Consider the following 27,115-nt stretch of genomic DNA (forward strand, 5'->3'; position numbering starts at 1 on the left):
CACCAATGCTGGATCTATAATCCTGGGCTAAATGTCCAGCGTGGGGAGCTGTGCAGTCCGCACTGGTTCATGCATATATCAACCCAGGCGGTTGCATTGTTCGGTAACACTGTGTTAGATCGCAGCCCAGTGTGGGGAAACTTGCAATCAATGTTGGAACTGACAGGATGTGCAGCTCCCATCCATTTACAGCTCCATATCTCCAATGTGCCTTGACAAGGGGTGCTGCAAATGTGAAAGTGACTGCGAGGAAGAGATGAAAATGGAAACAATTTAACTACCAATAGTTCTGATTAAGGCGCGTATCACTCTAGTATTTGAAGATGAAATAACTGAGATAATATCCAATGAGATTTTATAAATGATGCAAACAAGTAAGAGGGGGTGGTAATGTTATAGTGGCTGCATTATAAGCCTTCAAATAATCAATGGGAATTAGAAGACCAAATATGCAGGGAGACTGGCGAGACTTGCAGGAGCAATAGGGTTACCATAATAGGTGATTTTAATTATGCTAACTTAGACTGGGACTTCCAGAGAGTTAAGAACTTAGATGGAACGTAATTTGTTAAGTGTGTTCAGGAAAGCTTCCACAAGCAGCATGTAGAGTGACATACTCGGGAAGGGACAACTCAACCTACTGTTGGGAAATAGGGTAGGATAGGTGACGGAGGTAAAGTGGGGGAGCATTTTGGGAAAAGTGACCAGAGATGTATTAATGTTAAAATAGGTATGGTAGGGACAAAATTGGTGTAGATTCAAGTTCTAAATTGGGGCACGGCGAATTTTGTTGAAATTAGACAGGGGATTGCAGGGCTTGATTGGAGTCGTGTGTTTCCAGGTAAAAGGATTCCGGGCAAGTGGGAGAGCTTCAGCTCGAGAAAGCTCGAGTTCAAGGTCTGCATGTTCCTGTGAGGGTGAAGGGAAAGTGCGGCTGGAAGAGAGAACCCTGGATGACAAGAGATATTGAGGCTCTGACCAGAAAAAAAGAAGGCGTCACTCCAGCACAGGCAGCTGGGACCAAACGAATCTCTGGAGGTACACAGCGGTTACTGGAGTTTACTGAAGAAGGAAATCAGCAGGGCTAACGTCGGGTATGAGACTGCCTTGGCTGAGCAGATTAGGATGAATTCAAATTCAGTATAGTAAAGAAAAAGAACAACTAGAGAGAGATAGGACGCCTTAAAATCCAAAATGGGCATGCATGTGTAAAACCTCAACAGATGGGTGAGGTCCGCAATTTCCCCTCTGTGTTTATCATGAAGAAGGACATGAAGACCTGTGACCTTTGGGAGGTTAGTTGTAATATCTTGGTACAGTCCATATCACAGTAGAGTTGTTGTTGGACATATTAGAATGCACAAAGTCAGATAAATCTCTTGGTCCTGACCAGATATATGTAAGAGCACTGCACGAGGCGAGAGAAGATAGTTCAGGGGTAAGGTCCCGGAAGACTGGGCAGTAGCAAATGTAGTGCCGTTATTCACAAGGGCTGCAAAGAAAAGCCTGGGAAATAAAGACCAGTCAGCTTCACTTCTGTTTCGGAAACCACTGGAGAAGGTTTGGAGATATAAGATATGCATGCATTTGGGAAGACAGAGTTTGACTTGGAGCAGTCAGCATAGCTTTGTGCCTGGCAGATCATGCCTGACAAATTTTGATAGAGTTTTTGAGGAAGTGACCAGGAAGGTTGACGAGGGCAGGGTGGTGGACATCGTCTATATGGGTTTCAGCAAGGCCTTTGATAAGGTTCCACATGATAGGCCGCTCTAGAAGGTTAGATCGCATGGACTCCAATGTAAACTGGCAACTTGGCGACACAATTGGCTTAACATTATGAAGAAAATGGCTATGGTGGAGGTATGCTTTACGGACTGGAGGCCTGTGACTCGTGGAGTGCCTCAGGGGTCGGTCCTGGTCCCATTGCTGTTTGTTATCTATATCAATGATTTGGACCAGAGTGCACAACACAACGTTAGTAAGTTTGCAGATGACACTAAATTAGGAGACTTCATTTACAGCGAGGAACGTTATCAGAAATTGCAGCAGTATCTTGATCATTTGTGGAAGTGGGCTGAGAAATAGCAAATGGAGTTTAATATCGATAAGTGTGACGTCTTGCATTTTAGAAAGTCAAATCCAGGTAGGAGTTTAATGCCGAATGATAGTGCCTTAAGGCGTGTAGTGGAACAAAAGGACATTGGAGATCACGTGCACGGTTGTCTGAAATTTGAGTCACAGATACACAGGATAGTGAAGAAGGCTGTTGGCACACTGGCCTACATAAGCACATTGAGTATAGAACTAGGGACGTTATGTTGCAGTTGTACAGGATGTTTGTAAGGCTGCAGTTGGAGTATTGTGTTCCGGTTTGTTCACCTTGCTCTAGAAAGAATATTATTGTACAAGAAAGAATGCAGAACAAATTTCCAAAGATGTTTCCTGGAATAAAGGCGCTATGTTATTGGCAGAGGTTGGACAGGTTAGATGTTATTTCTTCACAGCGTACGAAACTGAGGGGTTCCTTAGAGAAGTGTAGGTCTTATAAGATCATGAGAGGCGTGCATGTGGTGAATACTTCAAATTTTCTTTTCCCAAGGTTGGTGAATCGAGTACTAGAGGACATCCACTAATGTTTGGAAAGGATAAAAAATGTAAAAAGGAAAGTGAGGGGCAACTTTTTAACACAGAATGTAGTACACATATGGACTGAGCTTTCAGTGGAAGTGATTGAGATGGGTACAATAACAACATTGAAAAGGCATTTGGACAAATAAAAAGATAGGAAAGGATTAAAGGGATACAGAACAAGGGCAGGGGAATGGGGTGAGTCTGGATGGACATTTTGTTTGCCATGGACTAGCTGGGCCAAATGGCCAATCATACTGGCAGTCTCGTGCAACATGACTGTAAATCAGTGTGTTTTGGGGTTGAGACAGAGTGGGGGACGTACACTGAGATAAAATGTCATGGAAGGATATGATCACAGGTACAGAATGCTGAAATGATTTAATTCCGATAGTATCATGCCACACTGGTCAGTATTTCGAAGAATTATAAGTGAAAGGGATATTGTGAGAGTTCAGGTGATGGAGAGTTTTGGATGAGCATGTGTTCTACAGCTTTGTAACTGGGAATGAGAACAGCAGATTCTTCGCCTCACTGGGCTGAATCTAACAAAAAACTGTCGCAGTGACATTTTCATTAAGTGTCACAGGGGGGTTGTCTGCACCAGGCCGAGCTAGTTTCATGGTGCTATCTTAACAAACTCATTTCATTAACTACTCATCCCACTCCATAGTGTCCCTCTCATACAATGCCAGCCCTATTCTCCCACGCATCATGACTGGAGGTACTCACAGTCGCCCGAATGCCCCTGGATATTACGTGATCCATGACACTGGTGCCATCTTTGAAAGGCCAATGGGCACATTGTTGCGCTTTCTCAGTTTGGAGCTGCCCTGCACATTTTCCCCGACCATGGCAGCGAAGGGGAAATTACACCACGGTTTGTCGACAACAGCACGGAGGTCCTGGTGGATAGGCTAGAAGAAAGGGGACCATGCTCTTCCCAGTGTGGAGCACACTACCAGACCCATCGAGCATGGTCTGCTCTCTCACCACCCACCTCAGTGCAATTTCTGGGGTCTGTATAAATGTCCAGCAAAATAGGACAAGCATCAATAAGCTTTCCCATTCTGTCAGGGTAGAGGTCACCACATTTTCTCTGCTCCCTCACACTCACTGTATATCTGTTATAGCACCGACACCCGAACAAGGCTCATGCTCTACCACTCACACGACTGCATGCAGCACTTTCCCTCTCTTTCTTTCTTGCCTTTCTAATACCACCCACATAGTTATAGAATATTCTGGAGAATGTCAATTATGGAATGTTCCAGGTATTGTTCCAACTTATTCCCAGTTTCAGGAAAACGGCTGTGCCCCAGTGTGTAACATGTAAGAGGATGGAGTAGAGATGTACGTTTTTCAAATCACACACAATTAAAATCCATCATGCGGCCATTCAATACTTCAAATATGCTCCAACATTCAATACGTTTGGGCGTGATCTGATGGTTTTCTCAGCTCCATGTTACAGGAACTTTCAGTTATTTGACCCCCACGTTCCTTGTACTGAGCAGACGATTCTCAGACACTTCATACACTGGGTTTCTTCCAGCATGTGTTCAGAAGGCACTTCCCACGGGGACGGACTCTCCTTACAATATATTTCATCTGCTTTATAAAATCATGCAACAGTTAGCATGCTTTCTACAGACCAATCAAAAACATGCACGTATATTATGGTTATCGATATCCAATCACAATTAGTCATTCTGGTTATTTCACTTTTCTCACCTGATTGTATTCAGCCAAAGACAGCTTCCAAACACTAGTCTCATTATAAAATATAATTTCTAGCAGAGAATATTTTTATCTCAAATATACCTGTTTCCTTGTCAATAAAATTTATCTTGATCTTTTTCTGTGTCTGATTCTGCGTGTAACAGTTACACAGTCTCCCACTCAGTTGGCTGGATGGTTGGTTTGTGATGCAGTGGGAGGCCACCAGCGCAAGTTCAATTTTCCCACACTGACAGAGGTTCCTATGAAGGGGATGCTCTCTCAACCTCACCCCACCACCCGTGTGTGACCTTCAACGTAAACCACCATGAGTGGTCTCTCTAATGAGTTATTTGGGACTCTAATCTATCGATGTTAGCATTTTCATTTTTTAGCAAATTTTTTAATTGAAAAAGATATTTTTTATTATTTTATTAAACCAATAACAAAACAACTCAAATAACTGAACAAAATTACACCCATGTGCATATACAAAATAAGTTAAAGTCTCTAAACGGACAGAAGAAAAACAAAAATAAACAATAAATAATAAATAAATAATACGGCTCAGCATAACAAAGTGATAGCTCTCGTTCTTCGAGAGCATTAACTGATACACATTCATACGTTCTTAATTCTTCATATGTGATTCATTAGACAATATCATTATGGTTATATAAAAGCCCTTTTTAGAGTGGCAGATCAGCCTGTATCGTGGTAATCCAAAACGGGTTGCCATATCTTATTTCAATCTCTGCTTTTTGTTGCACCATACTGGTGAGAATGTCCAAAGGGATATTCACCATGACGAGCTTATAACCACCCAACAGACCCGGGGGGTTTTCAGACATCCAACACAACAGAATATTTTTACTCGCACAGGAAGTATGGGGGAGGTACGAAAGGAATATTGTGCATCAGTATTTACTGTTGAAAAGGATATGGAAGATATAAAATGTAGGGAGATAGATGCTGAGACCTTGCAAAATGTCGATCTTACAGAGGAGGAAGTGCTGGATGCCTTAAAACGGGCAAAGGTGGATAAATTCACAGGACCTGATTAGGTGTACCCGAGAATTCTGTGAGAAGCTAGAGAAGTGATTGTTGGGCCTCTTGCTGAGATATTTGTAATATGGATAGTCACAGGTGACGTCCCGGAAGACTGGAGGTTGGATAACGTTGTGCCATTGTATAAGAAGAGTGTTAAGGGCAAGCCAGGGAACTGTAGACCCGTGAGCCTGACGTTGGTGGTGGACATGTTGTTAGAGGGAATCGTGAGGGACAGGATGTGCATATATTTGGAAAGGCAAGGACTGATTAGGGCTAGTCAACATGGCTTTGTGCGTGAGAAATCATGCCTCACAAACCTGATTGAGTCTTTTGAGGAAGCAATAAAGAGAATTGATTAGGGCAGAGGGGTAGTTGTGATCTATATGGACTTCAGTAAGGATTTTGATGAGGTTCCCCATGGGAGATTGGGTCTTTGTAAGCTCATCAGAGGGAATATCCTTTGGACTTTCTTACCAGCATGATGCACCAACAAAAATAGATTAACTAATGGCATGGTTAGATCTCATAGAATACAGGAGAACTAGCCATTTGGATATAGAACTGGCTCAAAGGTAGAAGACAGAGGGTGGTGGTGGAGGGTTGTTTTTCAGACTGGAGGCCTGTGACAAGTGCAGTGCCACAAGGATCGGTGCTGGATCCACAACTTTTTGTCATTGACAGAAATGATTTGTATGCGAGCATAAGAGGTACAATTAGTAAGTTTGCAGATGACACCAAACTTGCAGGTGTAGTGGAGAGCGAAGAGGGTCACCTCAGATTGACCAAATGGTCAATGGGCTGACAAGTGGCAGATGGAGTTTCATTCAGATAAATGCGAGGTGGTGCATTTTGGGAAAGAAAATCTTAGCAGGACTTATACACTTAATGGTAAGATCGCTGGGAGTGTTGCTGAGCAAAGAGACCTTGCAGAGCAGGTTCATAGCTCCTTGAAAGGGGAGTCGCAGGTAGATAGGATAGTGAAGAAGGGGCTTCCTTTATTGGTCAGAGTATTGAGTGCAGGAGTTGTAAAATCATGTTGCGGCTGTACAGGACATTAGTTAGGCCAGTGTTGGAATATTGCGTGTAATTCTGGTTTCATTCCTATCGGAAAGATGTTGTGAAATTTGAAAGGGTTCAGAAAAGATTTCAAGGATGTTGCCAGCGTTGGAGGATTTGAGATATAGAAAGAGGCTGAACAGACTGGGGCTGTTTTCCCTGGAGTGTCGGAGGCTGAGGGCTGACATTATAGAGGTTTACAAAATTATGAGGGGCATGGATAAGGTAAGTAGGTAAAGTCTTTTCCCTGGGGTCAGGGAGTCAGAACGAGAGGGTATAGGTTTAGAGTGAGAGGGGAAAGATATAACAGAGAACTACGGGGCAACTATTTCACACAGAGAGTGGTACGTGTATGGAATGAACTGCCAGGTGATGTCGGGAGGCTGATACAAGTGTAACATTTAAGAGGCATTTGGATGGGTATATGAATAGGAAGGGTTTGGAGGGTTATGGGCCAGTTGCTGGCAGGTGGGACTAGATTGGTTTGGGATATCTGGTCAGTATGGAAGGGTTGGACCGAAGGGTCTGTTTCCATGCTGTACATCTCTATGATTCTATGACTCTATGACTTATATTAATCTCTGTTTGTTGGTGCACCATGCTAGTAAGAAAGTCCAAAAGGATATTCCCTATGATGAGCTTACAAAGACCCAACAGACCCGGGGAGTTTTCAGGCATCCAACACAACAGAATATTTTTCCTAGCCCACAAAGTAAGGATATATTTTATTTCGCATATGCATCTGTGTAAGATACTCTGGGCATGCCCAGGAATGAGAAATCGGGTCCATCTCCAATTCGGTCCCCAAAACCCACTCTACCACACCTAACTCAGTGCTCCAATATATACAAAGTCTTCAGCAGGACGACATACAATGAGTAAGAGTGTCTGTAGTCATTTTGCATTTAGGACATGCTGAAGATAATCCCACTTTGAATTTTGAGAGAAAATCTGGTGTCAGATAGACCCAATGAAGAATTTGCAACTGCATGGAATGGGCCCTATTACAGATCAAAATCCTTTGAGCTTTTTCACAAATATCCTCCTATGTCTCCGAAGAGATGTAACACCCGCAACTCTCTCACACAGACGTCATAAAGCTGCGCAGTCTTGTCTGAGGGGACACGATCCAACTAATGATAAAGGGTTCTGACAGAGAGTGTATTCTTAACAATAAGCAACCACTTCTCTCTATCAGATCTGTAAGAGTCTGTTAAAAGCTTTTTTTAAATCAAATCTCTAATCTAGAAAAAAAATGAAGAAGTCTCTACTCGGTAGTCCATACATAAGAGTTATTTGATCAAATGATATCATTACTTCTCCCTCAAGTAACACGTGGTGGCTCAGTGGTTTGCACTGCTGACTCACGCCACCAAGGTCACGGATTTGGTTCCTGTCTTGGGTGACTGGCTGTGTGGATTTAGTATATTCTCAACTGTGTCTGTGTAGGTTTCATCCCACAGCCACAAAGATGTGCAGATTAGATGTCTTGGCCATTGCTGAATCGCTCATAGTGTTCCATAATCTGCATTAGTCAGGGTAAATATAGGATGGTATGGGAATGGGTCTGGGTGGGTTACTCTTTAAAGGGTCAAAGTTGACTTCCTGGGACCAATGACCTGTTTCCACACTGTAGGGATTCTACTAATTATAAATTACCCAAGCAAGGTACCCCCTCGCTGCCCACAGTTTAAACCTGGAATCCATTATCCCAGGTTGACAAACTGGTATACCAATTAAACCGGTAAGAAGCATAGTTTTTGCTTTATTGCCCTCGATCTGACGCATTGTCCTTCAAGTTTTAACAGTATTGATAATCAGTAGTTTTTGACAATGGTCCATAAATGTTGTCATTTTATCTAAGACTAACAGACAAATAAGGGTTCACTTTGTCTGAGAGGGCTCAATGTCTAGCCGGATTGACCCCGAATCCTCAGCAGTCCAAGCACTGACATAGGATGATAAAAGAGCTTAATTGATTGCTTTTAATCGGGGAGATTTACCCCCCACAATCTATGGGGCAGCTGCAATTTTGTTAGCTTGATAAAGAATCGCTTATGGTGCCAAATAAATGAGTTGAACTCGCCATTATGTTTCCTAAATATCTGTCAGGGAAACATTGAAGAAAGCATTCGCACGGCTTCTTGGAAATGAGGAAGGACATTCATTTTAATAACAGCTATCCGACATAGCCAGGATATTGGAAATGCCTCCCATCTTTGAAGGTCTTGTTTAATTTTGTAAAACAAATGGACACAGTTCACGTTAATTAAATGATCAAAGACAGATGTAATGAATATACTGAAATAGGGAAAACACACCAGGGACCATTTAAAAGGAAAGCAGGATTTGCCCTCAGTATCACGTATTTCCCTAAGACCTCCCATAGGCATGGCCTCCAACTTGGTAACATTAATCTTATCACCCAGAAAGGCAACAAGCGAATTTCTGTATTGCATCACATGAACTAACGAAATTGCGGGATTGGACAAAAAAACATAAGATCTCATCTGCATACGATGTAATCTTACGTGACTTCTATCCCACTTCTGTGGCAGATATGTTGGCATCCCGACGGATGGCCTCCTCCTGTGGCTCAATCCCCAACGTAAACAAGAATGGTGAAAGGTGTCAACCTTGTCGGCTGCCTGGACAAATATTAATATTACTGGTTGGCACACCATTAGTCAGAACCACCGCCAGAGGATCACAGTAAATGACCCTCACCCATTTGATAAAATCTTTGCGTAGACCAAACCGTTCTAATGTACAGAAGATATCCGGCCACTCAACCCAATCAAATGACTTCTCTCATCTAAAGAGATCAATAATCCCTGGACAGATTGTTGTTGACATTCTTGGATCAGATTGTGTAACCTCTTAACATTGTCGGAAGATCTGCGGCCCTTTATAAAGCATTTTTGGTCCTCTTTGGTAACGGAAGGCAGCAAAGTTTCCAGCCGAAATGCACGAGTCTCACACAGGATTTTGAGACCAATTTTTAAAAGTGAGATTGGCGTGTAAGAAGCACAATCCTTCACGGTCTTCCTTTCTTCAGCATCAGAGAGATATGAACCTCTATTAAGGATCGAGGGAGGGGTTCGTGACTCTATGAGTGACGGAACATGTTAAACATCAGCCCTGACAATAGGTTTCTAACTTATTTATAAAATTCACTAGGAAATCCGTGAGGAACGTGCGCCTTTACATTCTGAAGCTGCTTCACACCCTCCTGCACTGACAATAGTGCATTATGACACAACACGTATTCAGGGGTTACTCCTGGAAACCCAGCTTCTTGAAAAATGACTTCATCATAATACATCTATCCTCACAATGTTCAGTCTGAAATAATTCGGAGAGAAATCTCGGACAGGCTGCATTAATCTTTTTGGAATTGAAGGTAACGATATCAGTACCTTCCCTAAATGAGGTAATGGCTTGAGAGGGTCGCTCGTTTTCCTGGCAAGATAGACTAAATACTTGCCTGGCTTATCACAATGTTCAAACACCCTTTGATTTGCAAAATTAATTCCTTCTTAGCTGCCTGTGTGAGCGTGGAATTCACAGCAGACCGAAGCGTTGTGAGCCTCTGCAGCTTAGTCACCGAGGGTCAATTACAGTATGCCCTCTCGGCTGCCCTCAACTGTGCCTCAAACAAGCGTTCCTGCTCCCCCTTCTGCTGCATCCCCAGGGATAATTATTGCTTTGGCATAAGCCTTAACAATTTCCCATAGAATGGATGGCTTACTGGTTACTTCTGACTTAATGGCTAAGAAAGATCTGAATTCATTACAGAAATGCTCAATTAACTAACTAGCCTTAAGTATAAAGGGATACATTCGCCAGGGTCTCTAATCTGTCATATTGCCCTTAATCTTAATCAATAACTATGGTCAGAAATGGTAATACTCCCAATTGTGCAGAATGCCACCGAATCTAAGATTGTTGCAGGGATGGGGAAGAGACCAATCATCGTGTGGCATTTCTGCGGGTTAAAGGAGAAAATAAAATCCCTCCTTGTGAGGTAGACCTGCCTCCAGACATCCACCAGCTCGAGTTCTGCACACAAACCCACTAATTGCTTGCATGACAACAAGAGTATTTGGGGACCATTGGACATTCTGTCAACCGTGGGGTCCATAAGGCAGTTGAAATCTCCTTATCCAATAATGTGCCATGATGCAAGATAACTGAATTTGGATAATGCATCTACCAGGATTTTAAGGGGGTGCGCCGGGTGCAGTGGTGGGGTGGTGGGGGGTGGAGGGTCGCAATTACCATTCAAAATATTGGATTATTTACCATAATTCAAGGCTTTGGGGATTATGATCCTCCCGTGAGTTTCAAATACAATCTAGTCATTTAAATGGAAGATTCTTCTTATCCCGTATGGCTTCCCCCCTACTCCTAGTATTAAAAGACGATAATTAAACCCGATCAAACACGCCCTGCTGAAACGTCAAATTTTCCTTGTCATCTCCTGCAATAGGACAGCATCCACCCTCTCGGTTTTAAGACTAGGAAGGAAATTTTTCCTCTTGACTGAGCAATGACTCCCCTTAATGTTCCACGTACAGCATTTAAGCATATCATTTAACAGAACACACTGTAGCAACATTTGAGAGAGGAAGAACCCGAATTACTGATCATTATTAAACAAAGTCTCATAGACGTTAAAAACTACACATTCTAAAACTACTACAACTGACAAGCTCTCAAAACTTTCCAAAACTAAACATATAAAAAAAACCCAAAAAAACCAAACAAAATCGATTGGGGAATTTAAAATATCCACAAAATTTTCGCTTTCTCTGCAGTCAGACGCGTTCATGGATCCATTCAATGTCATACAGAGAACCGTTGGGTACCAGAGGGAATACTGATTCCCGAGTCCACTTATTATTCTCATGATAGGGTGTTATATTTGGACGTAGGTGAGCACTTTGGTGATAGCGATAACAATGCTGTTATGTTTACTTTAATGATAGAAAGGGATAGGTATATACCACTGGGCAAGAGCTACAGCTGGGGAGAAAGGCAATTACGGTGCAATTGGGCAAGATTTAGGAAGTATAGTATGGAGAAGGAAACTGCAGGGGATAGGCACATTAGAAATGTGGAGCTTATTGAAGGAAAGGCTACTGTGTCCTATATAAGTATGTACCTGTCAGGCAGGGAGGAAGCTGTAGAGCGCGGGAGCTGTGGTTTATGAAGCAAGTTGAATCTCTGGTCAAGAGGAAGAAGAAGGCTTATGTTACGATAAGATGTGAAGGCTCACTTAGGGCGCTTGAGGGTTACAAGGTAGCCATGAAAGACAGGAAGAGAGAGCTCAGAAGAACCAGGCGAGACATGAAAAGTTGTTGGCGGATAGGATCACAGTAAACCCTAAGGCTTTCTGTAGGTACTTAAGGAATAAAAGAATGACGAGAGTAAGATTAGGGACAACCAAGGATAGTAGTGGGAAGTTGTGTGTGCAATCAGAGGAGATAGGGGAAGCATCAAATGAATATTTTTCAACAGTATTCACTCTGGAAAATGACAATGTTGTCGAGGAGATTACTGAGACAAAAGGCTAAAAGACAAGGTGTAATTGAGGTTCACAAGGAGGAGGTATTAGAAATCCTGCAGAGTTTTATAATCATCTACAAAAGAATAATTTAATTAGGAATAGTCAGCACGGGTTTGTGAAGGGTAGGTCGTGCCTCACAAACCTTATTGAGTTCTTTGAGAAGGTGACCATACGGGTAGAAGTGATTAAACCGGTTGATGTGATGTAAATGGATTTCAGCAAGGCGTTCAATAAGATACGACACGGTGGGTTATTTTACAAAATGCGGAGGAAGGGATTGTGGGAGATATAGCAGCTTGGATCAGTAATTGGCTTGCTTAAAGAGACAGGGTGATGGTTGATGTGAAATGTTCATCTTGCAGTCCAGTTACCAGTGGTATACAGTAAGGGTCGGTATTGGGCCCACTGCTGTTCGTCATTTTTATAAACCATCTGGATGAGGGCATATAAGGGTGGGTTCGTAAATTTGCTGACAACGCTATGTTGGTGCAGTTGTGGATAGTGACGAAGGGTGTTGTAGGTTACAGAGAGACATAGATAAGCTGCAGAACTGGGCTGAGAAGTGGCAAATGGAGTTTAATGTGGACAAGTGTGAGGTGATTCACTTTGGTCACAGTAACCGGGATGCAAAGTAATAGGCTAATGGTAAGATTCTTGGTAGTGTGGATGAGCAGAGAGATCTCGATGTCCAGGTACTCAGATCCTTGAAAGTTACCACCCAGGTTGACAGGGTTGTTAAGAATGTATACAGTGTTTTAGCTTTTGTTAATCGAGGGATCGGTTCTGGAACCATGAGGTTATGCTACAGCTGTACAAAACTCTAGTGCAGCCGCACTTGGAGTATTATGTACAGTTCTGGTCACCGCATTATAAGAAGGATGTGGAAGCTTTGGAAAGTGTGCAGAGCAGATTTGCTGGGATGTTGCCTGGTATGGAGGAAAGGTCTTACGAGGAAAGGCTAAGGGACATGAGGCTGTTTTCGTTAGAGAGAAGAACTTTAAGAGGTGACTTAATAGAGACATATAAGATAATCAAAGGGTTAGTTCGGGTGGACAGGGAGACCGTTTTTCCAAGAATGGTGATGGCGAGCGGGCATAGGTTTGAATTGAGGGGTGATAGATATAGGACAGATATCAGAGGTAGTTTCTATACTCAGAGAGTAGTAAGGGGATGGAACGCTTTGACTGTAACGATAGTAGATTCTACAAGTTAAAGTGCAATTAAGTCGTCTTTGGACAGGTAAAAGGGCGTACATGGAATACTGTATGTGGGATGGGCTTCAGATTGGTATGACAGGACGGCGCAACATCGAGTGCCGAAGGGCCTCTACTGCATTTTAATGTTCAGTGTTCTATATCATCAAACGATTTTTAAAAAAAAAATCACCACTGCTGAAACGTCCCGAAAGGACGTAATCATGGAACCTTTGGATTAAAGCCATCGGATCTTTCTCCTGAGTTCTGGAAGCTTCCATTAGCCTTTGTTTATCCCATAACCATGGAACAGCACAAGGACAGGGCGAGAGCGCTGGTCTGAGCCTGACCTGTGCACTGTAACCCGATGAACTGTCTCAGACTTCGCCCGTCCTTCTTCAGTTTCGATGTGAAGGAATTGCTGCAGCCAGTTCTCAAAAAATACTGACTGTCTGGGCCAGCAGACCGACCATGTGAACATCCTTCATCCTGCCCCTGTTCTCAAGGTCATCATCATGTTCAGTTATGATACGGACTTGTTTTTCAAGGACATGGTTCTCTCCTGAGAGGAATCGATCGCGGTCTCTGCGACTGCTGTTCGGAGCTTGACATCGTCTGTTCTGTTTCCAAGGCTGTCAAGTTGATCCTCATGTTTTTGGAGCGCGTCTGAGAGTAGCAGTGGTTCTAGCCACGGTTGATCTTTTCTTTAATCATGCCTTCAATATTTTCAGGTAACTTGGTGAACTCAGTGACCAAGGTCTGGTGAGTAACTGGGTCCATGGAACAAGCAGAGTGGGTTGTAGCTACAGCCTCAGGCATGCTCGATCCTTCTGAAGGGTGCACCGCTTGTTGGGACTTACTCGATCCTTTCCCATGTTTTGTCATTTCCACTTGACAAACCGGGATCGGTAAAGATTCTATCACTCTTTTAGGGTTGAAATTTAAGTAAATTGCTGGTGTGGAGTGGGTTAGTGAACCACTTTGCCTGTGCTGTGATGCAGAGCCCAACAAAGCAGACTTGCTGAATCGACGTTATCTTGGATTTCCCCTTAACATTTTATCAATATTATCATTTTATTTTCTTTATATTCCTGGATGTTCTGGAGCAGTGAGATTTTGTACCACTGTCAGCATTTCCCCAACACTGCACATTCCGGCCATTCCCCGATAATCCTTGACTCCGTTATTATTTATGAACCTTCTGTCTGTGCCTCAAAAGTATTCAATATCTCTGCCTCCAAGGCTCTGCGGGCAACAGAGTTCCAAATACTCTCACCACTGAGAAAACAAAAAATAACCTCATCTGTGTGACAGATTATTTTTGTCTCTTTACCTGAGAAAGGATATAATTAAATTGGAAGCAGTTCGGAGATGTTTCACTTCATGCATTCCAGGAATGAGGGTCTTATATTATGAAGGTTTTAACAGGTTACTCTTGGAATGAGAGGTGATCTTATTGAAACATACAAAACCTGGAGGAGAGTAGATCAGATAGATACCCACTGTGTGTTTGTATAGTCCAAACTTCTTGTCACTTTTACCTCGAGAGTGTAGAGGTAGGACATTCCGTCCATCATGTCCATATTGACCCACGGAACAGTATTGCCGCCCCGGATCTGCCCGCCCTACTCTATCCATGTAACCCTGCAGTTCCCATGACTAACCTATCTAACCTACACATCCCTGGGCACTACGGGCAATTTAGCATGGCCAATCCACTCTAAGCTGCATACCTTTGGACTATGGGAAGAATCTGGAAGGAAACCCACACAGACATAGGGAGAATGTTCAAAATCCACATCGAGGGTGGCCCGAGGTTGGAATTGAACGCAGCTCCTTGGTGATGGAGGTAGCAATGCTAACCACAGATCCACCATGCGCATCCGTTAATTCTATTAGTTATTTGTGGCCGATTAAAGAAATCTGTCTGACCTGTTCCTGTCGCTGAACCTGACCCAGTCTGAGAACTTGATCATCAGTAATATCACCAACCTGTTTACATGTAAAGGTTTTTGTGAGCAGTGGAGAAGTGGGACTAGAAAAGGAAACAGTGACACCCTCCAACCTCAGGAATATAGGAGAAATTCACAAAGTGGGAATTCTCTTCCCCAAAAATTTGGGATGGCCAGACATTTACATATAATGAGGCCGTCTTTGTCTATTTTTCGATAGACAGGTGAATCAGGGATAACGGTGCATGGAGAGAAAAGTGCTGCTGGGGCCACAATGAGATAAGCCATGACCTTACTGACTGGTGGAGTAGTGTCAAAGGGCCGAATGGCCCTCTCGTGTCCCTCAGCCCTATGTTCTGATGTTCTATTCAGCCCTTCCCACCTGCTACGTGGTGGCAGATCGTGGCCACTCCGATGGTTTGGTGTAGGTTGGGAGATTACTTGGAAAATCCAGGCTGGATCAGGAAGTGAACCCCCCACCCCAATCCCTGTTTCCAGGCTTCCCCTTTCTGTAACTTCTGCTCCAGATGCGTGTCATGTTGCAGCCCCATAATACGCTGGGAATAAAGCCCCATACCCCACCCAGGGTTAAATCAACAAATCCTCTGCTCGCCCTGAATGCAACATTGTACAACACGATTTCGAGGAAAATAACCCGTAACTTCCCAAAAGCATAATGTGAAATGAACAAATAGGAACAGGAGTAGGACATTCCGCCCATCAAGCTAGCCCTGTCATTTAATACGAACATGGCTGATCTACTCCAGGGTTCAACTCCACTTTCTTGCTGACTCCTTGTATCCCTCCACATCTCTCTGGGTCAGGGAATTCCAGGCATTCACTACCTTCTAAGAGAAGACATCGGTTTGCATCTCAGATTGAAATCGATGTTCCTGATTCGGTATCTATATCCTCGAGTTGAACACTTTGGCCAAGAATGGAAACAACTTCTCAACATCTAATTTCTCAAGCCCTTTCTGTGTCTTGTATTTTTCAGCAGTGTCACTCATCATTCATTTAAACGCCAATGAATATTTGCCTCACCATTTTAGAGATTCTCAATAACACAACCCTTTCATCCCAGGAACCCGCCTAATGAATTTATTTGCTGCATCAGCATGCTGACTTTATGTTTCTTACACAGGAAGAATCCAAACCTTTTGTACTGCTCCTTTTCTGGAAGTCCTTTCCATTAAATAACAGCCTGCCTTTTTGTTCTCAGCGTCATCCACAAACTCAGATGTATATTGCACTCAACTCCTTCCTTCAGGCTATCAGTATAGATTGTTAATAACTGATGCCATCGGACTAATAGCTGCGGCACGCCAGCAGATACACCTTTATTTTGGAGATTTATTCATCCTGACTCTCCAATTGCTATGAGCCAACCAATCATCATCCCATGTTAATACATTATCCATCATCCTACGAGCTTCTGTCTTGTGTAAGAACTTATATTTTGAAATACCTTGTGGAAAATCTCTGGAAAGCCTGGTGTCTCCCAGATCTCCTTTATCAAGTCTGCTTGCTACATTCTCAGACATCTCCAGAAATTGATTACATTACTTACAGTGTGGAAACAGGCCCTTCGGCCCAACAAGTCCACACCAACCCGCCGAAGCGCAACCCACCATTCACCCCTTTACCTAAAAATACAGGCAATCTAGCATGGCCAATTCACCTGACCTGCATATCTTTGGACTGTGGGAGGAAACCAGAGCACATGGAGGAAACCCACGCAGACACGGGGAGAATTGCAAACTCCACACTATCAGTCGCCTGAGTCGGGAATTGGACCCGGGGCTCTACTGTTGTGAGGCAGCACAGCGAACCACTGTGACACCCACCGCTCTCTCTTCTCGATCTCTCTTTGCATGATTTTACAAGGCAAAGTATATTTTCCATTAAACAAAACCACACTGACTCAGCGTGAAGCGGTTCTAAATGTCCATGCTTGCCAGGTTTTCCAAATTAAGCTCGTCCCATCTGCTTTCCTTTGGTCCATGTGCCTCCAATTGTTTACCATTCATATGTTTGTCCAAATGAGTTTTAAATGTTTTAGCTGTACATGCATCTACCACTCTTCCTCTGGCAGCTCATTCAATACCCATACCATCCTCTGTGTAAAATTTTGCCCCTTCGTTCCTTTTAAGTTTTCCCTCGATCAGCTTAAACCTGTGCCTACTGTGGCTGAACTCCCCCACGCCGTTGGAAATATCTTAGCTATCTCTCATGATTTTAGAAAATTTTACAATGTCACCACTCAACTCCCCACATTCCATCTGCTACTAACTTCAAGAACAAGCATTTAAAGACAAATACTGCAAATTTAAACAATATTAAATATGACAGGTAAACAATACTCAGCCCAAACGTCGTATCGTGATTTGTTTTTCTCCATATTACAATACTAAGGCGGCATGAAACGCTTAGTAGTGCCAATAAGAAGTCAAACACCTGAATTCCTTTGTCTAAAGGGGGTGATGATCTCGACAGTGAAAACGTATCTATGGCCAGATCTATATAATGCCACATAGTCAACATTCTCCCGCCTGGCCTCCCTATGACCTTGTTTGTTTGTGACTTCTTTATCTTGAATTCAATAGGGAGAACCCCTTTTCCCGCATTCACAGCTTAATTTAAACACATTTTACATCATCCACTCGTTCACTGCTACTAAAAGCCCGTTTACCTTTGCGACACACTGTTTTCTCGGTCACCCATCCCCCACCTCTGTCAAGGGATTAAAAATCCCTTTTTCCACTACTTTTCAGTTGTAACGAAGTGTCACACTGGGCTTGAAATGCTAACGCTGCTTCTCTGTCTCTGCAGATGCTGACAGACCTGCTGAGTTTCTCCAGAAATGAATAGGCACAGAACACATTTTCACGAAAACAAATAAATATGGATACTGAAATAAAAATACAAAAATTGCTGGAGAAAGTGGGAGATTTGTAGAGGGTCAGTGGACCTGAAGGTTTAACTCTGCATTCACTCCAGAAGATGCTGCAACATTTTCAGTAATTTGTTCAGCAATTTCTGTTTTTGGACAATTTTCAAAGAAGGATGTTAAAGATGCTCAAACATCCTGTCCAACATGGAGTGCCGTACACTGGGAACTGAACAATAATGCATGGTGCACAAGTTCCTTGAGTTTGAAACTGCTAAAAACTGGCATCACTGACACGACAGAGCTTTTAATCATGGTCAGGTAGAAAAAACAGAGGGGAACACATTCGCTCCAAATACAGAAGTTGGCATTGTGGAAAAGAAACGATTTAGATTATTAGCTTAAATGGATAGAGTTAAAGTAACAAATTGAATGCGTGACACCAGGGAGATGCCATCAGCATAATGAGAATATCAAAATGGAAGTTTTACTGCATCAGAAACCAGATTAGGTCAGTGAATACAGGTCTGATGCCAAGGTCGGAATCACGTGCACCTCAACCTGTTGACAAACCATGGAAGCTACCACACGTGACTGGTTGCATTCCAAACAGCAGAATTAACTTCTGATGGATAGCGGGAAGACGAACAGATCGGATCTAAGCTCTGTTTTTCTGCTAAATCCAAGCATAAATGTCGATGAACTATTTAACAATTTACTGGAGGAGAGGTCTCTCGAAATATCCTCATCCTAAATATCGGGACACCTCTGTACATCAGTGAAATAAAATAGTTAAGGGTGTGGTGTCTGCACTATCCTCAGCCAGAAGTGTTGAGTGGTTGATTCAAGTCACACTCATCATGATGCCCACAGACTCACAGATGCTAGTCTTCCAGCAATTCGATCCGCTGCACGTGAAATGAAGAAACAGCTGAACATAGTAGATACGACAAGGGCAATGGGCCCTGACCCCATTCCTGCAATAGGACTGAAGAATTGTGCTGCACAACAAGCCGTGTCGCGGTGGAAGCTGTTTCATTCCAGCTCCAACTCTGACATCTCCCTGGCAATGTGGAAAATTACTCAGCTTTGTCCAGTACCCAAAGAGGAGAATAATTACAAACTGATCAATTACCACCCCGTCAGTCCCATCACGACAGTCAAACTGGTGGGAATACTTTTTGACAGAGCTGTCAAGTAGCACCGAAATAATCAGGTCAGTTTGGTTTCCAATAGGTCCCCATGTGGAGATGGTGCTGTTGAGGAAATACCATTGGATTGGATTACTAATCCAGACCCAAAAAATGCTCTGGCAGCGGGTGAAGTTAAAAATAATTAATAAAATATCGAGACCAAAAATCTGGTATATTTAATAGTGATCTTCTGTTCAATGTTAATTGTAAACATCGATCTCCCACACCAATAGGCTTTCAGGAAGTGAATCTCCCGTGCTTTCCTGGTCTGGCCTAAAAGTGACTCCAGACACACAGACATGTGATAAACTCTTCAATGGTCTCTGAATCGGCCAATTGTATCAAACTGCTCTGAGGTCTTAAAGGATAAAACCGGACAGAACACCTGGCACCAGCCTCGTTATCAGAAAAGGGAATGGGAAACATAGTCATGTCGACCCTGCAGAAACATCCTTCATAACATCTGAGAGTATGTGACAACACTTACAGAGCATTCCCACAGACTGTGCAGAAACATTGGGAAAGGAGGAGGTCATTCAATACAGTTAGTTTCCCCCGTGGTAGTTCGTGGCCGATTATCTCCTCAATGCAGTTTCCCCACACAATGTTCATATTCCATAATATCTTTAAACATTGTGAAATATAAACCGAGAACAGATGTAGTGCTTTCGGCCCATCAAGTTTGCTCCTGTATTCAATATACATGCGGTTCTTTGATAACACCTGTGTATTAAATACGATTTGACTGTTTTCTAAGAATTGAACTATTATCCCTGCTTCCAATCTGTCTCACACTGTCAGAGTTTGATATATTTCAATGATATCTCCACTCATTTTCCTAATCCCTATGAAATACGGGCCCAGTCCCCAAATGCTATGCTCCCACAACAGGCCTGTCATCCCAGAGATCAGTCTGGTGATCACCCACTGCTCTCCCTCAATGTCAGGTTTCTCCTTTACTTGGCAAGGAGACCAAAACTGCACACAATACTGCACAATGTTCGAGATGGGGTCCGACTAAGGCCCTGCACAGCTGCAGTAAATGACCCTTACTCCTGTATTCAAATCCCCCAAAAATGAAGGTGAATACACCATTTATCTGCCTACCTGCTTTCTGCTCCTGCAATATTGCTTCCACTGACTGGTATGAAGGGAGGAACTGATCGTTTTCAATGTTACAGCTCCCCACTTTCTGGGTCTGTATACACTGGTCTGCGTGCCAATGCCATTCCCAGTATTAACTTCTGGCTTCAGAACTCACTGCCTTACATGGACTCGGAGGGCTGCGCAGAAATAAAATAAGAATGCAGCTAAAGTTCCGTTATAGATTAAGATTTTTCAACCACTCCCTTTGCAAATGATAGGTTGCCATTATATTGTTCCCATCAAAGTGCACAATATCTAATCTCTCCCATTGCTCTCCATCTAGCATGTATTTGTCCAGTCATTCCAATTTTTTCAACTGTATGACCTCACACTCAGAATCCTCTCCAATACTTTGCCCAAAGCTGTAATTCCCAGGATTATTCCTATTCCCTTTCTTGAACAAGGGATTACCATTTGTCGCTCCCCAATCATCTGGCAGTACTTCAGTGGACAGTGAGGACGCAAAGATCATCAAAAAGGCGCCACTTCCTGTAATAACCTCGGGTGTTTCCTGTCTGGCCCAGAGGATTTATCTGTCCTTATGTTTGTACTTCAACCAATCTACACTTCACGCCACTTTGTCTACTCCCTGCCCAACCAATTGACTGTTTGACTGATTTCCATTTCAGGGCTGCCCTCCCGAGCAAATACAGTTCACAATATCCTGTGAATTACTGAATGAATAAAATGTAAAGGCACCAATTACTTCCTGATGAAGGACTTCTGCACATAGTTTTTACTCTCCAGCTCCTTGGGATGCTGTTATTTTACCAACGCCGCACTTTTCGACTCTGATCTCCAGCAACTGCAGTCCTCATTTCTCCATTATTGAGGGCTGACTCCTCTGCACACTGAACAGGGAATTAATCACCAGGGATTCATTGTATGTGGAACTGACTGCTCAGTCTAGAATGTTGCATTTGATGAATACATTAATTAAAAAAGAAATTACAATTCCACAGTTCCAGAGTTACAGTTTGTTTCATGGATGTGCAGCTTGATAACAAACAGTAAGCGATTGATGAACTCCGAGTTACAGTGCATTCCACGTGTAAAATTCCAGACTGATGTTCTTTACCTCAATGCTGGGAATATTACCAGATAGACAGATGTGATAATGGAACAAGGTGAAATGTGGAAATGTTCCATTTTGGCCATCACAGAGACTGTGTCTGAGGAAGGTCCAGGGCTGACAACTCAATATTCTGTGGTACAAGAACGAGAGTCAGGGCAGGAGAGGGGAAAAAGAGGAGGTGGGATTGCATTGTTAATTATGGAGTCAATGACTGCAGGAAGGAGGGACGATACCTTGGAAAGATCTTCTAATGACGCTTTATGTGTATAGCTCAGGATCAAAACTATGACAGACACACTGCTGGGGATATATTATAGAACCCCATATCAAAGAAAATACAGGAGCAGATATAAAATCAATTTACTGATGTGTGTAAATATAACAATAGGATCATTATATTCAGGCATTCATTTCCAAGTATTCATTAGGGCAGTGATAACTTTTTAATGCGGGGAAGATTTCTTGAATTTTAATCCAGAGAGGTTCTTTCTATCAACATGGAGCATATCCAACAATGGGCGGTGTAGTGCTAGGCATCACTGTGGGGAACGAAGCCAGTTAGTTATTGCAGGCAGGATTGGGAAAACATTGTCGCACCAGTGACTGTTACTCATGCATTTTTAGCTTGTTAAGGAAAAGTTCAAAAGAAAAAGCTCAGAAAAATAAAAGACTTTTGGATTGCTGAGGCAGATTGTATTAAAAGTAAGTCATGACCTGGCCATAGTACAGTTAATTCTGTGTGGAACTGTAGCATAAGAGCGTAGGGGTGGTGGTCACATTCTCAAAATGGAGTTGATGCCAGTGTCAAGCAACATGTTACACTGAAGATGAAATTTAGATAATCAAGACAGGAGAACCTTGAACGTCTACAAATATACAAAATGGAATTGAAAATTATAGATACGCTTAAAACAGTTCTAAAGCGAGCAGGTCAATGGAGATCCCAGAAGAGTAGCGAACGTATAGGGATAAACTCAAGAAAGTAAGTAGAAGAGCAATAATGGGAATGATAAAAACATTAGCTGGCAATACGTTCAAGAATTCAACGACATTTTATTGGTGTATTAAGGGTAAGAGGGTAACAAGACAAAGAATGGGGTGTATTAGGGACCGAGGAAGCAGCCTTTGCACAGAGCCAGAGAATATATTAAACATTTGCGACATATCAGTCTTTGCTTTGGAGAAGCAGATCCTGGATTCACTGTCAATTTCCGACAGTGTGTCTTTGAGCAGATTGACACAGATGCTGAGGAAGAATTGAAATTTGATGCTGGACTAAAAGTGGGCTAATCCCTAGATCCAGATGAACTGCAAATTTATTCGAATGTGGAAGATGAGGGAGGAGATTACTGGCTTCCAAATTTTGTGTTTTGTTTTTTGTTTTGCCTCTGGCCACAGACGCGGTGTGATTGAACAGGACAAAATGTAATGAAAGTTCAAATTCCATGCAGAGTGCTAGAAAAACTCCATGGGGACTAAAGATCAGCAAGTCTCACATCAATGAGAGGGAATCCATTGTGCAAAATTGTGAAGGCTGTTGAGGCTGGATCATTAAATATCTTCAAGGCTGAGATGGACACATTTTTAAACAAGGGGGACATCTGTTCTTATTAGAACGATAGCAGAGACCAGAGGAATGCGATAATTACTGTCAGGGTGAAGATTTGCATCAGCACAGTCAACACTACCAGAGGGAAGACCTCAGCAACACATCTTCCATGGGCACGCATGAACCTGGTGTCAAGGAGTGCTTAAGACCTAAATATTCCATCAGTGGTTTCCCTCCTTCCCGGGCAGGGGAGATGACATGATCAATAAGGTTGGTCTTCCCAAGATGAGTCTAGGATCAAGTGTCTGTTCTTATTAGAATGGCTGTCGAGTTGCGAATTGTCAGAGCTAGTTGAGATCGTCGCTGGATTGTGATTAGAGGACCGTTTGGTTGTGCTGACCTGCTCTTGGTGGATCCTCATGCTGGTTTCAGAATAACACAATATCAGGGAACTGACAACCTAGGAGCTATGGCCTCAGCAACCGCTCACAGCCCAGGCCAGGGCATTCACTGCACAGTCAGGGTCACTGTAAAGAATGTGGAGGAATGTACACCGGTCGATCGGACTGTGTCCCTCAAGAAGATTCTGCTCAAGTGCTGCGGGTTTGACGCAGCAAACATGTACTGCCTGCAGGATTTCCCTTGGGCAGGCTATTTCGATGTGACCTTCAGGAGCGTGAAGCAGTTCGAGCAGCTCCTGAAGGTGTTCAAAGAGAACGAAGGGGGGGCCTCTGTTCTCCATCTGGTGGGTGGTCCCGTTGTACGTGCTTCCTGCACAGAGGAGTAGGGTTGTCACAATTCATGTGTACAACAACCACGTCCCAGCAGCTGATGTCCTGACCTTCCTGAGAAGATATATCCAGGTCAAGGGAGAAAGCAGTGATGTGGTCGAACATTTCGTGATCTTGACCAGCAAGCGGCAGGTCAGCATAACTGTGAGTGTCGATGCCAGTGGTAACATCCTCCACCCACACACCAGCTTTGCAATCAGAGGGAGACGAGGGTGCATGATGTAGGAAGGGCAGCCGAAAGCGTGCCAAACCTGCAGAAGGTCAGAAAACATGGCGGCAGACTGTAAGGTGACTATCTGTCGAAACTGCAAGCAGGAGGGTCACCCAACCGAGGAATTCAAAGAGGACAAGAACTGTAATTGTGCCAAGAGGCAGTACATATGTACAAGGCCTGCTCAAGATGAGCGGCCGCCACCATACTCATAGATGGCCATAGGTGGACGGCAAAAGATCAACAAGGCATCACAAAACCAGCAAGGGAATAGTGTCTGGTGGCACCCAGAAGGAAAGACAGGCTGGAGCGTAGCAGGCCACAGCCAGCGGGGAGGTGCAGCAGCCAATCCAAGCTCTTACAGGTCAGGCAGAGATAATGGAATAGGAGGGAACCCAGGGGGGCGAGGAGTGGATTACTGTAAAAAACAGGAAGTGGAAAACCCTCCAAGACCCCAAAAACAAACATCAAAGGGGAAACGACACCTGCAAGAGGAGGATATGGGCAGTTCTTCGAATGGTGAGGACGGGTGTAAGGAGAGTTGTCACCAGAAGAAGAAACAAAGCGCCATGGGTAGAAAGGAGGGCACCCCCCCCCAACAGAAAAGACGAATCCTCTTTAGGGACTGGTAAAGACCAATCCCCACCCACTGAGAACCAGGAGGTATACAAACGGCCCCACAGCCCCAGATAACTGGTTGCAGCGATCCTCTGACAGCCCCGCAGTCATACAGAGACCTGAACTGTGCAGACCCTGGTCCCAGCCTGATGACACCAGAGCGGGGAAATGTCCTCAACGTGGAGTTGGACATCAAACTGAGCCCTGCAAGGGTCCAGAAGTTAGATTACACTACAGGGATGCAGACAGCTTCCCCAGAGAGGCAGGACCAACGGCAAATGGACACTGGTAGCCTCATAAACTGTTAAAATGGGTATAAAAATTGCCAGCATTAATGTGCATAGCATTAAATCTGCTATGCAATGTGTTTCTACGTTGGCCTTCTTAGCCAATGTTAAAGCTGATGTCCTCTTTCTGCAGAAGTGTGGGATACCACACCTCACTAGCTACAGGAAATGGTAGAGCTTGTAGGCCCATGGGCCGTCGGTTTGGTCGGGGGGCAACGAAATCCTTGCCTCTGGCCTGGGTATCCTGTTACGAGGAGGCAACTGCACCATCTCCGAGGTTAACGAGGTGTTAGGCAGGGGCCTCCTCGTTACCGACGTCATGTGCAGGAATGCTACCCAGAGACTGATCAATGCATACGCCCCAGTGGGTAAGATTGAACGGTTGGCCGTCCTGCAACAACTTCAACTTTGCTGGCTACGTCCAGGTCAGTTAATCTGACAGGAGACTTGAACTGTATCATTGATGCAGATGGACGATCCGGCGGCCAGGGAGCGGGGGCGTAGGGGGGAGGAGGTGGCAGTAAACTGGACGCCACCCCCAGATCACTGATGGAAACGGTAGAAGATGCCAAGCTGCATGACGTCTTCAGCACCCGTGCAGACTGAGCACAGTATAGATACAGCTTTTCACCGGCAGATGGGTCTATGTGCTCAAGGATAGATTACTTGTATGAGTCCCGAACATTCTCCATCAGATCCACCAACGTCAAGCCGGTGTTCTTCTCTGACCACTGCCTCCTGCTGGAAACTGTCACTTACAGGACGGTAAGCAGTCTGATAAGAGAACATGGAAGCTGAACACAAATCTCTTGGCACCAGGAAACATTCAGGAGCTCAAGAGGAACTACGCATGTTGGAGAAACATGAAGCCCCTCTTTGAGTCTCAAGCAGGCTGGTGGGAAACAGTAAAAGGGCACATCAAGAGGTTCTTCATCCTCAAAGGTGTTCATGATGCGAGAAAGAGGCGGATCAGACTGTCCCAACTCCAGGAAAGTATGCAGACCCTTCTCCTGTTGCAGATGATGGGGGTCAATGACATGAACGATCTGGAGGTGAAGGGGCAACAAGACTCTCCCTTTACAACGGAGGCCACGAAGATAATCTTCCGATCCAAGGTTCACTCCATGGAGATGTGCTCAATTTCTTCTTCCAGAAGGTGCACAAAGAAGGAAGAAGATCACTAACATCATCTCAGGCTGACTCCATGAGGATCAGCAAATCCTTCTATGCCAGTCCACATGACTCGAAGCCAACCGACAGCGCGGTGTCCCAGTTGTTCCTGTCATCTATCACGGAGATCTTTGACTACAGAACACGGGAGAGGCTGAACCAGCCGTTATCTCTGGATGAGTTAGCCAAGGCCCTCGAGTCCCTTGCAAAGAATAAAACGCCTGGAAGTGACGGCTTACTGATTGAGCTCTATTCTGCTCTATGGGACTTGATTGGCCAGGACCTGCTGAACGTGTATGTCAGAATATTTCTGACAGGTATAAATAAATCCATGAGGAAAGGCATTATCACCCCCATCTACAAGCTGAAGGTGGGGGGGGGGGGGTGGTGTGCGGAGGGAGGAAATCAGAAATTGGAGACCGATCTCACTATTGAATGATGATTACAAAATCTTGTCAAAGTTCGTTACCAACTGGGTCAAGTCTGCTCTGGGATCAGTGAATCATCCTGACCAAACCTGTGCTGTCCCAGGCGGGAAGATCGCTGAGAGTCTCGCAATCCTCAGGGATACGATCGCCTATGTGCAGGACAGTGGGGTTGGACACCTGCCTCATCAGACTGGACCAGGAGAAAGCCTTTGACAAGATATAGCATATGTGTATGAGAGATGTTCTCTCCAAAATTGGCTTTGGGGATGGTATCTACAATTGGATCACACTGCTGTATACCAACATTTTCAGTGCAGTATCAATCAATGGGTGGGAATCAGTTAGCTTCCCAGTAAGCTCTGGAGTCAGGCAGGGCTGCCCTCTCTCTCCTGCCTTGTTTGTGTGCTGCATAGAGCGTTTGCGGAGTCCATCAGGAAGGATGCGAGGCTCAGTGGGGTGACTATTCCTGTCAGTGGGGGCCTACAGGTTAAGGCCTCTCTCTACATGAATGACGTTGCCGTTTTCTGTTCGGATCCGCTGTCCGTGCACAGACTCATGTACATATGAGACCAATTCAAACGGGCCTT

This window comes from Chiloscyllium punctatum, chromosome 17 (genome assembly GCF_047496795.1).
Source record: "Chiloscyllium punctatum isolate Juve2018m chromosome 17, sChiPun1.3, whole genome shotgun sequence".
Taxonomy (NCBI): domain Eukaryota; kingdom Metazoa; phylum Chordata; class Chondrichthyes; order Orectolobiformes; family Hemiscylliidae; genus Chiloscyllium; species Chiloscyllium punctatum.